The sequence below is a fragment of the Apostichopus japonicus genome, chromosome 19, assembly GCF_037975245.1.
Source record: "Apostichopus japonicus isolate 1M-3 chromosome 19, ASM3797524v1, whole genome shotgun sequence".
Classification (NCBI taxonomy): Eukaryota; Metazoa; Echinodermata; class Holothuroidea; order Aspidochirotida; family Stichopodidae; genus Apostichopus; species Apostichopus japonicus.
The window spans coordinates 13551130-13568759 of NC_092579.1; the positions used below are offsets into that span (position 1 = coordinate 13551130).

A 17630-nucleotide genomic window follows, 5' to 3' on the forward strand; every position below is an offset into this window, starting at 1 on the left:
TATGCAGTGTGACCACTCTGCAATTTCGAAATAGGCTAGCCATTAATAATGATCATGCATCCGTCAAAGTGGGCAACATCAGGAAAATCCGAGTGTATGCATATGACAATGCTTTAAAAATTAAACGTTCAAGTTAACTTGGATGATATAATGCCCCTCCCCCCCCTTTTAGTTATAAACACAAGGGAAGGATCTTCGCTCGGTGATGATCCGGATCGAATGATGATTAAAAACTAATATGTTGTTCACGTGTAGCCTACGCACATCTCTTCATTCGATTAAAGCAGGGTTGTCCAACCTACGGCCCGCGGGCCACAGTCCGGCCCGCCGCATAGTTGCGTCCGGCCCGCCAGAGATGCTCTACGGTGCGAAATGTTGGTGAGCAGATTTATTGATAACAATTTGAAGCTATATAATCAATCATTCGAACCTTCTAAGTCCAAAAAACTGCATACAGGTCAGTTTGTGTGACACTCTCTCAGCGGAGGGGGGGGGGCTGAACTTTATTCATGTTTTATCAGGAAGGAAAATAAATCAGTGCGCTCCGCGCGCAGTGCTCATATCTTGTTGCCTTGGGCTTCGGGCAAAAATCGAAAAATCGAGCGTAGGGTTCATGCGGCCCCCTCCTTCATCATAATCATTCCATGCGGCCCTCCTCTGCAAAAGGTTGGACAACCCTGGATTAAAGGCATTGAAGACTCGCCCCAAACCGCGTGCGGACATCTGAAAAAGTTAACTTTCTGTTGCTCGTAAGTGACGTTTTGTTCGTGTCGCTACAAAATGCAGACAGTATTAAAACGTGATATCTTAATTGTTATCTTTAGCTGGACCTGAGATGTCCATCGCTGTATCGTTTGTATACTGTGTTGTGGGTATTGACCGTAGCTGTATGTACTGACTATTCACTAGTGTCTAATTACCAACGGTAGCAAGCTGTGCGTGTATTTTCTGGGATCGATGGTAGTGTTTAACACTTCTGTTACACCTCATTCGAAACTAGGTCAAATTACCGGCATTAGACGTTTCTTTTTGCGCGAGTCTTCACACCCTTTAACCAGAATAGGCTCTTTCGATTGAACCTGCAGTTCTTAATTCTACGAACTAATTTTTGTAATTTGTACGATCGGCGATCGCGTCGTGCAACGAAGCAATGTGATAGACTTAATTGTACTACAAGGAATACAGGAACCATTGGGCGACACAGTTCGGAACATGGCTGTCAACAGTAATTTTCATGTAGCGTTTACGCTAACGGAGTATTTCGATCTTAATTGAATAATTAACCAATCATAATTTAGAATTCATTGTTCGACGAAGATCCCTCAGTACAGTGTTTTAATGGCCAATAGTCGAAGTTATATAGAACAGCGTCATAGAAGCCAGACTACATTTTACCTTTTTTTTTGGCGATCGCCCCTCTGCGCCCCCACTGGACCCACGCCTGCTACTGTACCATTTACTGTCTAGTACTTTTTCGGTGGTTGTTTCGGTGGTAGGGGGGGGGCGGGTGGTTCTCCAAAATCCAGATGGGCATCAACCTCAGCGACACCATGGGCCCCACCTCTCTTTCCTTTATAAAGTTCTGGATCCGCCCCTAAAATCAGCCATAAATGCTCTTTGACTTCGATACAGAGCATACATATTTAACACCACATGTCCTAAAAGAAATTGCAATGTATGGATTTAAACATGTAATTAAGTTGGATCGAGGCCAAAGAAAGGTCGTTCTTCTAAATATTCAATACTATTGCTTATATTATGCTGCCGGTGTGTAATTAGCTATAGAATAAGTACAACCAGGGAGTTGTTATGGAACGACTCCCTGGTACACAGGGGCGGGATTTGAGTTGTGAAAGTGGGGGGGGGGGCAAACCTGCCGGCAAGACTATCTAAGCGGAGCGCCACCATCGGTTGGCGCGGAGCGTACAAGAAATTTTTGGGCTTTACAAACCCTCCAGATGGCCGGAAACGGCACTTCCCGAGTGCTCTAAGCTGCATGTACCCATCCTTGAAATATAGATCTCATGTCTGCAATTGTATCTATATAGATAGTTAATTATCGTTTAAAAATTTGAAGAGGATTGATAGTAGAACATATGGTCAGATGGTGATGTACAACTTTTGTTATACGTCACTATCTAAGCGGAGCGCCATCATCGGTTGGCAAGGAGCGTCGAAATTTCGATGAAAGGTACCCTTAGATCGGTAAAATTAACACCCATATAGGCTTTAAATTGCATCTAAACAATTAATGAACTTATGTTAATTTAGGGAGGACGGATAGAAGAACTTATATGGTAATGTACAACTGAAGCTTATACGTCACTATTTATGCGGTGCACCACCATCAGTTGGCGCGGCGTATCGAAATTTAAGCAAAAAGGAAATCCTAGATCAGCAAAAATGACACCTCTGGTCAGTGGCGTAGGAAGGTACTTTTGAGTGGGGGGGCTGAAGACTGATGGCCGGCCTGGGGGAGGGGTCTAAGGGGAGGCGGTGTCCCCCTCCCCTTTGGAATTTTTTGCATTTCCAGGTGGCCTCAGATGCAATTTGGTGCAATATAGCACACTTCAACACCCACTCCATTTTGTAAACTTAATTTTGTATTTTCACCTGGCCTTAGATGCAATTTGGTGCTCAAAATGAGATTTTTTTTCTCATTTGGAAATGAAAAAGGGGTTTTCTGACTTGCGGAGCGGGGGGGCGGAATGATACTTCCGCCCCTCCACATTTTTCACTGGGGGGGCTGGCGCCCCCCCCAGCCCTCCCGGTTCCTACGCCCTTGCCTCTGGTAACAATAAATCGCATCTAGACAGTTCTTTCCCCCTAAAATTATTAGTTTATTGTGCATTGGACCGATCAAGAATATGTTCAGCACCACTTCGAAATTCTCCCCGCGGTCCCCACTTTGCCATTGCCATTGCATATTGTTGAATGACACGGGGGGGGGGGGTGTCATGTGTCAGTTTATGAATTTAATTATTGATATACCCAATATGCAAATCTGGCTGTCGTAAATCGTTCTCTGGATTTAGTTATTCAACACATTCAGTAGAGCAGCAACGTTGAAAATCAATTCCTGAAGCTAGCACTGTAGCACATGCCGCGGAATCATCACATGCAGAATTGAATCGCTAGTGTGTTAGCTCCAGGATTCGTAACCTGTGCTGCGAACCATGTGCTAGCTCCAGCTCCAGTTATTCTGCATGCTACATGTTACGATGTAAAACACAAATTCGAATTAGATTCGAAACAAATAGTCCTATTTGATAGAGCTGTTGTGGGGGAATAATTTCGATTAGGGTTGTGCACATTTGTCTGCAAAAACGACAAAAAAGTGAACTAAGGTCTGGGAAAAAGTGGGGGCAAATGCCCCCTCTTGCCCCCCCCCCCCCACCCCGTAATCCCGCCCATGCTGTTACATCTACTTTGATTGATATACGCGCCCGGCATTGAAGACTCGCCACAAACAGCGTGCGGCCATCTGAAAAAGTTAACTTTCTGTTGTTTGCAAGTGACGTTTTGTTCGTGTCGCTACAAAATGCAGACAGTAATGAAACGTGATACCTTGTTATCTTTAGCTGGACCTGAGATGTCCATCGCTGTATCGTTTGTATACTGTGCTGTGGGTATTGACCGCAGCAGTATGTACTGTCTTTACACTAATGTATAATTACCGACGGTAGCAAGCTGTGTGTGTATTTTCTGGGATCGATGGTGGTGTTTAACACTTCTGTTACACCTCATTCGAAACTAGGTCAGATTACCGGCAACAAACGTTTCTTTGTGCGCGAGTCTTCACTCCCTTTAAAGTTGTATCCATCCTTTGGTATATGCAGATGTAAAATTTCCCCGTCATCTCTTAACTGATAATAATTACTTCTTTGCTTTCCATCGTCGATAGCATCATTGTAGCTCGGTATTGCACATTTTACACGAGTGTGCATGTGTCGTTGTTTCCGGGAATACGTGTGTGCGCATGCGCGATTATCAGCGTCACGTTGACATGAATATGTAATTATCACAGCCAATCAGATTGTTGCAGAAGTTTTTCAGCTGACAAATGTGGCTTAAACGTTGCAACTCGAGAAAATTGACCGTTTTTAGATACAGAATTAACTGATTTCGAAGAGATAACAAATACCAGGAGTCGCGAAAATAGTGTCAGAAGCATAAAGCTGTAAATTATGGGTAAATTAAAACGTTAATGTGTCTTTTTTCCTGCATCGTTCACTACTTGAGAATGTTTACTTATTTTAGTGTGGACTTTTGTAGCCTGCTCTCAATCCCATCTGGATTATTCACAATACGCATATATCTTTCGCCTTTTACTAAAGATTTCCGTGTGGAGTATCATCATTAGATAATCTCAATTTTTCACACCCTCTGAAAAGAGGGAAAGCATATCACACTCAAGTGAACGTAAAAAATACTGAATTCCTTAGAGGCATTGAACTTTGAAGACTCGCCCCGTGTTCGTACTTATGGCAAGCCGTTTTAACATTTACCTCTCTATTCTACTTAAGTAGAATTAATTCCACTTAAGTAGAATACAATTAAGCTTAAGTAAAATGAATTGCACTTAAGTAGAATTGCATTTTACTTAAGCTTAATTGTATTCCACTTAAGTGGAATTCATATTAGCTTAAGTTCAAACGGTTTTTGTCTACATCGTATTTTACTTAAGTAAAATACAATTCTACTTAAGTAAAATACAATTCTGCTTAAGTAAAATTCAATTCTACTTAAGTAAAATGCAATTCTGCTTAAGTAAAATTCAATTCTACTTAAGTAAAATGCTATTCTACTTAAGCAAAATGGCTTTTCAATTTCACTTAAGCTAAATTGCATTTTACTTAAGTGAAATAGAATTACGCTTAAGTGAAATGTGATTGGTCAATCTATTTCACTTAAGTAAAATGCAATTTAGCTTAAGTAAAATGTGATTGGTCAATCAGTATATGCTACTCATTGCGTCACTGTACTTGCCGCGAAGTCCGACTCTGTATACTATTTTAGGTACCTCACCACGTGTTCATCCGCTCAATAGGTTTACCATTGTCAGAAAAGAGGTAAAAGTACCTAACGTAAAGCTTCCTAAAGCATGTTATCATTTACTGTCATCGTTTTTTCTGCCTTTATATGAAAGAGCATAATTTTAAGTACAGATGGTGTGAAAATAGGGAGGATCGAAGGTGATATAAACCATTTTAAAAATCTTTGGTTAAATGTTGATATTACTCCGAACGAGCATATGGAAGGGTTCAGTGTGATAAACTTGCTCCTCTTCTAGCTCATAATCTAAACGGTCATGATATGGAAGTTTGCAAATGCCATGATAGGCCACTAGAACACAGCTATCATGTGGTGGGTAGGATATACCAGATGAAAACTTCTATCTATGCTTTGGCAGGTCTTGAAAGTGATGAGTTTAGTGAGTAAGTCAATGGAACAATTAATTGTGATGCGAGACCTATAGAGTTACGTTCAAGACGTACTAGTTACGTAACCATTTGCGGCCATTCCCCCATTCTGCGATACTTATCCAGCTTTCGTTGTGTATATACGAACATAACACCATACTTAGCAAATGAAGCAAAGCTTTGTTTATCACTGAGTCTGAACGTTAGACATTTGGTAAATGCAGCCAGCCAAGGGAACGACTACAACACGACATACCACCAATCAGTGGTACTAGTAGTAGAAGTATCACAAGGCATGGTACCATGCATGTAAACATTGCCCCCAGACCAACCACACGAGGTAAATGATATAACGGCTTGCCATATCCTTCATTTCCACTTAAGCTAAATTGTATTTTACTTAAGTAGAATTGAATTTTACTTAAGTAAAATGCAATTGTATTCTACTTAAGTAAAATACAATTCTACTTAAGTAGAATACAATTTAGCTTAAGTTAAATTCAATTTCACTTAAGCTTAATTGTATTCTACTTAAGTAAAATACAATTTTACTTAAGTAAAATGCATTTAGCTTAAGTGAAAAAGAATGACACTTTTACTTAAGCTAAATTAAATTTTACTTAAGTAGAATTGTATTTTACTTAAGTAGAATACAATTAAGCTTAAGTGAAATTGAATTTAACTTAAGCTTAAAAGAAAGTGGTAATTTTACTTAAGTGGAATACAATTAAACTTAAGTAAAATGCAATTCTACTTAAGTGCAATTCATTTTACTTAAGCTTAATTGTATTCTACTTAAGTGCAATTCATTTCACTTAAGCTTAATTGTATTCTACTTAAGTGGAATTAATTCTACTTAAGTAGAATAGAGAGGTAAATGTTAAAACGGCTTGCCATACGTACTCCTGAAAGAGTTAACTTTCTGTTGTTCGTAAGTGACGTTTTGTTCGTGTCGCTACAAAATGCAGACAGTATTGAAACGTGATACCTTAATTGTTATCTTAAGCTGGACCTGAGATGTCCATCGCCGTATCGTTTGTATACTGTGTTGTGGGTATTGACCGTAGCTGTATGTACACTAGTGTCTAATTACCGACGATAGCAAGCTGTGTGTGTATTTTCTGGGATCGATGGTGGTGTTTAACACTTCTGTTACACCTCATTCGAAACTAGGTCAGATTACCGGCATTAGACGTTTCTTTTTGCGGCAGTCTTCACACCATTTAAAGGTCTACTGTATATACCCCAAATATAGCACGCTATCATGGAAAAGTTTCTTGAGATTACGTAATCGACCTGCCTTGGTCGTAAAATGACCTCTTTTTACCAATTAGTCCGCAACGCCTGCCACATATTTTTTTCTTGTATGAGGGCCTTTGTGTGAAAGCTGTATGATTAACTACAATGTAGACAAGAACATATTTCCACACCGTGTTTACACAACGAACGTAATCATGTAAATCAAAGCTATGCAGGCTAATCTTAGATCCTGAGGTGGATTTACGATCGTGGCAGGTCGCTTACGTAATCACAAAACTTTCCTAGCTATAGCGTATACTATAATTGGAGCCAATACAGCATATCTTTAAGGATCATCCATCAAAAGATAGTATGAATGAAAGTGATAATGAATACTTTCTGAACTGATTTGTATACGGTCCATATCAATAGACCTAGCTAATATGTAAACATTTATTATAATGTTTATATAGTCATCTTTTTAGATTGTCTATATGAAAATCGAAGCAATTACATTTGTGTAAGACGTCACTTTCGTTCATTTTGATTAAAACAATAGCCGACCTCATGTAATGAAATGTAATGAAATGAAGAACTGGCAGTGTTTATATCGCATTTATTATTAATTTTTTGAGGGACCAGAGAACAGGAAAATGGAAGCAGGAGATGTGAAAGCTATGACGCGATCCCTCGTTCTCTCTAACTCACCCCTCCTCCCCTCCCCCGCCCCTTCACCTCACTCTACTTATTAGCCTACAAAACGAATACTACACGTCGAGTGATATGCACAAGTTTTCACCATGTACGAATATTAAATTGTTGAAGATACTGTAAGAAATCACAATCTTATAACGTTGCCAGCGATAACTGACGTTCTCTGTAAGCTTTAATTATTTCCTGGAAACTTCTCAGTGAGTAACACATGTATTAACGTTCAAAGTGACCCACATTTCACCTTCCTTCCTCGAAATCACTCATGTCTATCACTATATACTCTGATAAGTAATGCAGATAATAGCAGCCGCGATTGACCCATACGATACGGTGTTCTGTAAGTAACGTTGATAAAATATTTGTTCAGTGCATTGTGTAAAACGATAACGTATATGTATTGTAAGGCGGGTATATCTTGCGTAGGATTTCACAGGTGGGATATAGGGGGCAAATTTCGAAATTTTAGACAAATGCCGAATGTTTGTTCCGAGTTTAGGATTCACAAAATGATTTCGAGTTGGTTAGTATCATGTTTGATCTCTAGGGTAAGGCAGACGTCACTAAAACATAACTATAGTATTGAAGTTCCATACAGGTGAAAAACGCCTACAGTGGAATTACGACCTTCCTAACCGGATTCGAACCTCTGGGCATGCGGTCGGCGTCCATAGCCTAGTGGTTAGGGTGTCCGCATGGAAAGCGGGAGGCCTGGGTTCGAATCCCTGTGGAGACTGGAAGTTTTCCACTTGAAGTTTTGGATTTTCCAACTCACTACGATTTCATCGATATAAATATATATCGATATAAATATATATATATATCGATATATGTAATTGAAAATCGTAATAAATATATATATATATATATATATATATATATATATATATATATATAGATATATATAAAGATATGTGTGGTATTATAACAATAATGCCTCTTCTAAGCATCTGTAGTTATGTATATATATATATATATATATATATATATATATATCAGGCGCGTATCCAGGATTTTCAAACCCGGGGGGCGCGAATTACTATCTAAGCGGAGCGCCACCATCGGTTGGCGCGCAGCGTACAAGAAAATTTCTTGTTTTGAAACCCCCCCAGATCACCGGAAACGGCACTTCTCGGGCTTGAAATGACCAACCAGATGTACACTTTTTGCCTGAGAACCAGGTATTTCCTAATAGTTTTTTTTTTCCATCCATAACCTTTTTGAAGTTTGTCAACCCGGCACACATCATGTTCGACCTGATGGCATCTCCTGTGGGTCTTTGCTTTTGTAGGTGATTCTACGTCGCGGCCCACAATACCCGTCAGCCCCACTTTTCAAGGTTTTAAGCCCCATATTTGTTCCGAATTTGAAAATTCACATTTCTCGTGAATAAACTCACTTCAAAACATACCCATAATGTTGTACAAAATTTCATCTATGGACAACCAATATAGAAAAACTTCCTTGAACCCCTAACAGACCGGTCAAAATTGCACGAGTAGAGGGAAGTGTGATGCAGAATGTTGGTCATAAATTGTCGAAAATTCAGACACAGTTACTTTATTGGTGTACAAACATTAAAACCTCTTATAACGGCTATTATAAAACTTGGTTGAAGGAAATGAAAAAATAGCAGATATTTCCTTCAACCGAACACTACACACATAGGCGTAGGAGGCGCGGCGGCAGTGGCGGAGCTAGGGGTATTGGTCAGGAGTGGCGAGAATGGTCTGTAGGAGCGCTTTCGACACTATCTAAGCGGAGCGCCACCACTGGTTGGCGCGTAGCGTACAGAAAATTTTTGAATAAAGATACTCCCTAGATCGCCGGAAATGACCCTTTCCGGGCCTGGCTAATTTGCAGATAAACGAAGAATAAGGTGTCATCGCCAAATTACACCAACAAAATGTCAATAAGTAGATGAGAGCGCAATAAAAAAGTCAATAATCACGAATAAGTAAAAAGTGGTAAAGAGCTGAAAAAGGCGCCAGCAGTCCATTTGAGTCCGTCAGGGGGGCACCCACCGCCCCCCCCCCGCGACCGTATGGACGCTCCGCCACTGCGCGGCGGGGTTGCAGCCCCTAATTCGCCATTACTAATGTAAAAGAGAGTTTTGACATAATTGGACCTCCATGCTTTTTATACATCTACATGAGACATGTCGTTGTTTACATTAGCATCCCGCGAAATACTGCGCAATTTGAACGGACCGTACGGTACATGATGGCATGCGATGTAATAACCGATGCTTGCTTATATGATATTGACATGAACATGCTGAACGCGCGCTTTGCGCGCGAAAATTTTTGGTTATTTTTTCAGGCAAGTCGGACAGTTTTGAGGCTTTTCATCCTGGAACGCCATTTTCATGCTCACTGATATGATGTGATATCTGCTGTTTGCGTTACAAATTCGAACAGGCGCGTAGCGAGGAATTTGCCAAGGGAGGGGCGAAGCCTGTAGGCAAATTATCTAAGCGTAGCGCCACCATAGGTTGGCGCGAAGCGTACAAGCAAATTTTGGCCGAAAATGTCTCCCAGATCGCTGAAAATGACACTTCCCAGGCCTTGTAAGTTGCCTCTAAGCACTTTCTATTTTGAAATTACTTAGCGATATCATTTAAAAAATGCTGAATGGGGGGGGGCGGGCGGTCGTCCCCATCCCAAAGTGCGTCATGTTCCCCGACGACACGGTCGAGTTCGAGACCAGCCACAGTTGGTTTCATAGCACAATTCTACACACGCGTTATGATAGACCATATATAGTACATATATAGATCATTAGTGAGAGAGGAAAATGGAAACGTCAAAAAATGGAGTTGTCGGTGTAAGGGGTAGGGTGAGTCACACTTTTACGAAATCATTGATCCGTCACTGGCTACCCTTCAGCGCTGTAATGATGTCACTGTTCCTCTTTCTCTCCCCGGTGTCTTCGCGTTTTTCTTTTACTCCCTCCTTTTCTCCTTTTTCTCTCTTTCTTTTTTTTCTTTTCCCTTCCCTCCTCTTTTTCCCCTCTTTTTCCCTTTTTTCTTCTCTTTTTTTTCTCTCCTCTTTTTCTTACCCGGGGGGCGCGCGCCCCCAACGCCCCCCCCCTGGATACGCACCTGTATATATAATTGAAAATCGTAATATACATATATATATATATATATATACATATATAAAGATATGTGTGTGGTATTATAACAATGATGCCTCTTCTAAGCATCTGTAGTTATGTTTGGTATGTATTACCAGGTTCGTGATTCTGAGAATCAGATTTCAACGTGCAGACCATCATGTTATCAGTATAGGAAACACTTTACGATCCTATTGACATGACACGTGATGTTTTCCAAGCAATTGAGGCAGGGTTTGCGCGTACGAAGCCATGCAGGCCAACAATTCAGTTTTACAAGCTCAACATGAGCATTGAGCCCGAGTCAACGAAAACGTTTGAGATCGTTGGAAGGTGCATTGTTGATTGAATTCCTATTTATGGAACACTTTCTAAACTGACACAGTATATATTTCACTGTGTATAAAAATGAAAGATTGGTAAAGTCTATCGGACAGGACGTTACGGAAACATATTCGTGGAACTGCTACTAACACTTAAAACCGCAAGAAAAAATGTCATTTCTTGACCAATATGACGAAATTACAACATTCTTTATTATATTTGCCATTGTTGTTATTATTTTTGTCGTCATCGGTATAGTGATGTGTTTATCAATTTTGATACGGAGACATTGCAAGGAAAGTGAATTCGAATCTAATATGCGTTACAACTTGTGTTTTGTCGCTCCAGATTGTGCATGTTGTAGAGGCGGCGCAAGGAGCGAGGGAGTCGGAGACGGTCAAACAGGACCTGCCGATGCAGATAATAAATGCTGTGACGTTGATTGCCAGTGTGGTCCGGATGGACAGGGATGCTGTGATTGTGACACCTGTGACATATGCAATGATTGTTCAGACGGCGGTGTCTGTGGAGTCCTCAGCTGTGTAGCATTTGGCGGTAATTGTTGCGATTGTGACTGGAATTGCGGGGATTGTGACATTTGTGGAGATTGTAATTGTAATCTGTGCGATGTTTGTGGCTGCCTCGTTGAGATTTGTGCGGGTGCTTGCGATGGATGTAACATTTAATATTTCATGGCCAGCTACACATTATGCGCATGACTGGATACTTGATTTAGCGTTACATGATTTAACCTCTTCAATAGCCCCCCCCCCCGCCCCAGTTCCAGCCTTGACGTCATGGTTATTTCTATCTTTGAAAATGGTGACATTGCGAATATATCTCATACTTGTTTGTTAACATTAGTGTCAATCTCGTGAGTAGTATCGCCAGATCTGTTTATGACCACCTTAATTTTCTATCTACAAAAATTCATGCCCAAGGCTGATACAGCTGTTTCTTGCAATTCCATCTGTGTAAATGTGATACATCTTTATAATGCATTACCAACCAACAAAGCAACAGGCCTATATAATATACCATCTACACTTCTCAAGTTTTGTGCCCCTGACCAATTGCTGATAGCCTATGAATCTTACAAACTAGGGATGCACCGGATATCCGGTCCGGCCGGACTATCCGGTCGGATAGTGAGCAATTATCCGGTTCCGGCCGGATATTTTTCAAAATTCGGCCGGATCTTTTCAAAATCTGGACTGAATTATTCTTTAAAAAGGTGTTGGTATTAACTTAAATCGATGTAAACTATTTCCAAAAATGAATAAAAACATTCAAACTATAAGGAAAAATTAGGTTTTAACATGTTTAATTTAATTTTCTCAATGGTCTGACCCACTGTTTCTAAAGATCAACCAAAATAATACAACTACTGTAATAATATGAAGCTATATACAACAAATACAGTTGGCAGTGAAATCATTTCTTGCAGCCTTCATCAGTTTAATATTGTGCAGTTAAAATAGACCACTTATATAGTTAGCAGTCAAAATACTGTTCCATTGAATCTTTACTTTCCCATTATTGTTGGCATTCATGTTTTCTCTGAATTTTTATGTGTGAAACAATCTCTTATATGGTTAGATACGTCTGAATTTGTTTTAATTCCACAAAAACTACTTCATCTTAAAGTTCATTCTTAAACCTTAGAACAACTTTAATTCTCATCAAAAATGATAAATTCCAGTGCTGACAAATGAAAACGATTTCAAAAGTAACCTTTCTACAGTTATCACATTCAGAGACAATCATCTTGATAGGTAGTATGCAGTATTTTTCCAGCAAACAAATTTACATACTGTATCAAGCTTGTCAACAATTATATTGTAGTTATTTTATTAAAGAATGTAGATTACACCACCTCAAGTCATATTTAACCTCATAAATGGGGTCTTAATTTCACCTTCTTTTTAATATGCGTATACCTCACCTAAGATTTGCTCCTTGATTCATACTTCTTCTTCTTCTTATTAATGATTTTCTTTTGTGTAATGAAAAAATCCGGTGCCGGCCGGACATGTACTATCCGGCAAAATCCGGTTCTGGCCGGATCCAAAAATTTGGATCCGGTGCATCCCTATTACAAACCATCAGTACTGGTACATTTCCAAGTGAATGGAAAGTTGGTAAAGTGACAGCCATCTGCAAAACATGTACTTGAGCTGACCTTGGAAATTATCGGCCATAATTTCCATTTTGCCAGTTCAGTCAGTTGAATTGCTCATTCCCAGTGGAATTTGAACTCGCTCTTCCACCAAATCAGATGTCTATATCGAAAGGGTCCACAAGGTTTCCTTCTAATACATTGGAGCCAGAGCCTGGAACAGTCTTCCATGCAATATCCAAGACTCCCATTGTCTTAGATGATTCAAAACTAAGTGTGTAATTCTCGTTCTTCAAGATGTTCCTCAGTTGCTGCCTTTGTTTACCGTGCAATCGTCACTTTTACGACGTGTTGCATTTTTTTGTACATTTTTTTCAATTTTTATTGTCTTTCTGCACTTTTTTATACTATTTATATCTTGTGTTTGTACATGTAATGATCGTGTTTAAAAAATGTATAATTCATGTTCTTTGTTGAAAATTTTAGCTCCAATGAAAAACTTTGAGATTGATTTGTATTTTAAATAAATTTGAAACCTCACTCAAAGGGACGTATTTGATATGTTGTTTATCGACATGGAGATTTTGTATAGCGCCCTCGTTGGGTGGTTGACATGAAGCCATGTAAACGAAAGACAGCTAAATACCTACGGACAAGGAAGTACTTTCAATCTAATCCAGCCTGCTGGTGGCTTTCTTGCAAGCAATTCGGGCGCATGTATAGATATTTTGCATCTTATCTTTATATATGGCGAACGTCTAAAAATAGAATTCGAAATGGTAGTGCAGCTGTGTCAGTTAAAGAACCAATCACATGGACTGTTGTTTCCTATCATTTAATACTTGCGTGATGCGCGAGGCACAGCCAATCAAATTCTTTGTCTTACAACAGAACTATTTCCGTTACTTGTTTCACGCATAAAGCGCATGTGTAACGTAAGCGCTAACACGTTTAGACCTAACTGAGGAAGCATAAAGATCGTACGGTAGCCAGAAGGTCTCCGGGCAGTGCCTGGCAGCGAAGTCCACCAGAACGTCAATCATTGATAAACGTCATTAGGCCCTTCTGCGTAAAGCTAACTTGTTGTAACTGGCATATAACTAAACACTTGGTTATCATTGAGACAGCAGTGTGACAGGTCTTGCTTTTCTTAAAATTACTTTATGATATAAGAAAACAATTACAAGATAATTATTAAACAAATAATCTGGCATGAATTTATCACTGTGACGAATATTTGTTATTGTATAACTGATCCTCGAAACAAGTGTGAATACGTCGGGAAGATGCTTTCTCTTTAAAACTTTAGTAGAGGTTAAATTCTTATCAAGTAGCCTAGGAGATTGTATTCCAAGTTAAACTCGTCAGATTGTGTTCTTGACGTAGTGCGTTCGTTTCGCGTTATTGCCGTAGTGCGTTCGTTTCGCGTTATTTACGCGGTGCGTTCGCTTTGCGGTATTGACGCAGTGCGTTCGTTTTGCGGTATTGACGCAGTTCTTTCATAATGCGTCTTTAGTTCAGTGCGTCCAAATTGCGTCAACTATATTGTACAGAACTATAGCTACCTTAGCTTAGACTGAATAAATAAATAATAAATAACAAATCTAAGATTGAGACATATTTAGACTATATCATGGTTTTATAGGTCTATGGAAGTATAGCCATAAATGCAAGGTTTGACTAACAAATACTTTGTGTGAGTTTGAAAAAGAGGGTTGGGGGTACACCCGTAGTAGTGGTCCTATTCTCCCCCCCCCCCTGCAGAATGCAAAGAGGTTGAAAAGGGGAGGGGGATACGACCGTTGTATAGTGGTCAAATGTTCTTCCTCGGCATAATGCAAAAGAGGTCGAAAACAGGGAGGGGATTCACCCGTTGTAGTGGTCTTATTCTTACCCGGCAGAATGCAAAAATTCCCCCGAATGACGGAGGTGGGATGGGGCATGGTCCCGTTCCCTGCCCCTTGCATGGGTGCCCCCCCCCTCCTACCCGCGAGCCGCAGAAAGAGATCACCCATCCTCCCTCACTGAACAAAGCAGCCATAAGAGTTATGAATGTAACTAACAGTATAGTTTGCGACAGCGTTTACAAACTCCATATAGAAAGTGGAAGTAGTTCATAGACGTTAATAGATGCCGATGATCCCGATGACAGAATACTATGTGTTAGATGCATGATAATGAGAGTGAAAGTTATACTTCTATCTCGACGTGGTTACAATCATGCTTAATGGGCAGGATAATAAAACAGCAAAGTCAAGAGAATAAAAGAACCCAATTCACGAGTTAATTAACGAAAGGATCATTAACCGGTTATCAAGTGGAAGCCTTGCTGAGTTCCTCGTCCCATACTTAGTACAACTGTGTAATTATATTACTGCCACGTATCAACAAACTGGCTATTCTGTCTTTCGACATTTCGATGCGTACAACTCTTATACTGAATATATATCGCTATGTAATCGATAGGAGATCACTGTATCAGCTCACATTTCACCGAGAGACGTCCGTTACATCATTGAAGTTTTGTCTACGGCGTCAGCGGAATTTATACTTCGTATACTAATACAGCCTATACCAGTCGATACAACTATTTTTGTGGTCTGTGGTCATTTGTTTGGTAATTAGCTGCTCATTTCAGTCAAATAACATGGATGCATGCAATAGAGTTGTAAACGGAAATTTTTCATGACAGAGATTTGTGGTTTAAACCTTAACACGACCAAAATGGTACTTTGAAGGGGAACTATTTCAGTCTAGCAGGAGTTTCTATACTTAATTACCGAACAACTTATACTATACACCTCAGTTGATGTATACTTGTTCAACAAACTTGAATGAAGTGGATTTGAAATTTGAAACTCGGTATGGTTGAGTATCACAGGACACTCTGTATATGTCTACCTTTAAATGAGTCTTGATTCTACATTTGAAACGCCTTAGTATTATGATATAAAATGACACGAGTATATAACAGAATGAACGAGGTTTTCTGTTCTGGTTTTTTGGCAAGGACATGACTTTGCGGAGACTCTTAATTTATTGCAGTTCATCATTTTATTTCTGACTTTATGTTCCTCTTAATGCTGATATAAAGGTTTGGAGAAATGAATGAGAGATTTTCAGTTGTACATTTGGACTTTGATGTGATATCGCTATAATCATACCGTTGATTACAACGACTCTTTCAACCTGAGACCTAGACGTTTCCAGAGAATCGATGAACAACACAACCGATACTGTGAACGCCGTTGTGGGTGAGACGCAGGCATGTGTTTGGTTTCCTTTGTTTTTAGTTTCCTCTATATTGTTATTGGCTACTATTGGTGGTATTGTCACAGTCCTCGTCAAAAGACGTTGCCCGAACCGGTTGACAAATTCAATACGATATGTGCAAACCACAGTCCGACGACGCGATAAAAAGGGCAAGGTCCCCGCGAGACAAAATTTGGACACTTATATTAGCATCTTCGATCCACCTAAGACAGATCCTGACATAAGACCGCCATTACGGACTCCCGAAGAGGAACGAAATAACTGTAACTCTGAATTATACCAGGTGGTCCAAGACGATATTAACCCGGTTAATTGGATTGATACCGGTACATCGCCGTAAACACAGGAGGAAGGATCTACTTGGGCACAAGCGGATGATTAGGAGTGACACGGTGATGTTACACATACGTATACTAGACTTCACAAACCTATACCTGTGAAGAAAACAGGATAGACCACTTAATTAAAGCATTATTTGCTCCCCTTTCTGCTTATGGTATAGGAAGTTTAACCAGATCTAACGCGAGTATTACTCAAAATATGATTGTAATTGGTTAAACCATAACTCGGTTCAATTCAACCTTATTTCTCATATTTATCGTTCTCAGTATATTGATACATCGTTTATATTGTATGTTATTAATTATTCCTTATTAAGACATTAACTATATTTTCATGTATGTATATATGTATTTTTTTCTTTCTTTCTTGGGAGTCCTTTACCTTGTTAAGCCTGAATTGGCTCTTTAGAGGACTTCCCTCCACATGTATATATTTATTATCTGTGGAAAATCAAATAAATCTAATCAAATCGTTCAGAAAAAAAGCATAGCAGGCTACACAGTAAGTAGAAAAAACAATAGATACTGTTAACAAGGTTATAGTGACCATAGAGGATACCAAAAACAAAAAGGTTCAATTTAAGGAAGGGATTTACAAAACAGGAGATAAGAAAGGGATAGAGAGGAAGAAAACTGAAAAGAGAAGAAACGGAAAGGAGAAATAACAATGGGATAGACAGGGATGAGCAAAGATTACATTAAAGGAGGAGGGGTGGGGGGGGGGGGAGAAAGAAAGAGAGAACCAATTAACATTTGAAACTAAGATTACCACCGGGCCAAGTTTTTTTCACCAATATAGCTAACTCAGAAAATTAAGCTAAAACTACCACATGTTCATATAGCAACTGTACTTATGGCTACCATGCTTACAAGAATCGAGACGGTATTTTTTAATTGAATTTTTTAGGGACTGCTTAGAATAACAATCAGCTATTATAACCATTTAAAGGCAAGAAGAAATACTTTATATTGACAGTTCACGTATATAGATCACTGCACTAGTAGCTTTAAGTGAATGTGGTTGGAAGGACAATATTGTTTTTGAATAGTAATTATCTGTATATATGCTCTAAGCAATGATTG

General features: G+C 39.5%; 2 non-coding genes across 2 annotated transcripts; both read left to right on the forward strand.

Moving 5' to 3' along the window:
* The first annotated feature begins 4288 nt into the window (after nucleotides 1-4288).
* On the forward strand, nucleotides 4289-4399 carry LOC139960745 (U5 spliceosomal RNA). The gene has a single exon (XR_011790590.1). It is a non-coding gene; the product is annotated as a U5 spliceosomal RNA (small nuclear RNA).
* A 3638-nt stretch (nucleotides 4400-8037) lies between these two features.
* Trnas-gga (transfer RNA serine (anticodon GGA)) lies at nucleotides 8038-8109 on the forward strand. Its single transcript has one exon. It is a non-coding gene; the product is annotated as a tRNA-Ser (tRNA).
* The last annotated feature ends 9521 nt before the right edge of the window (nucleotides 8110-17630 follow it).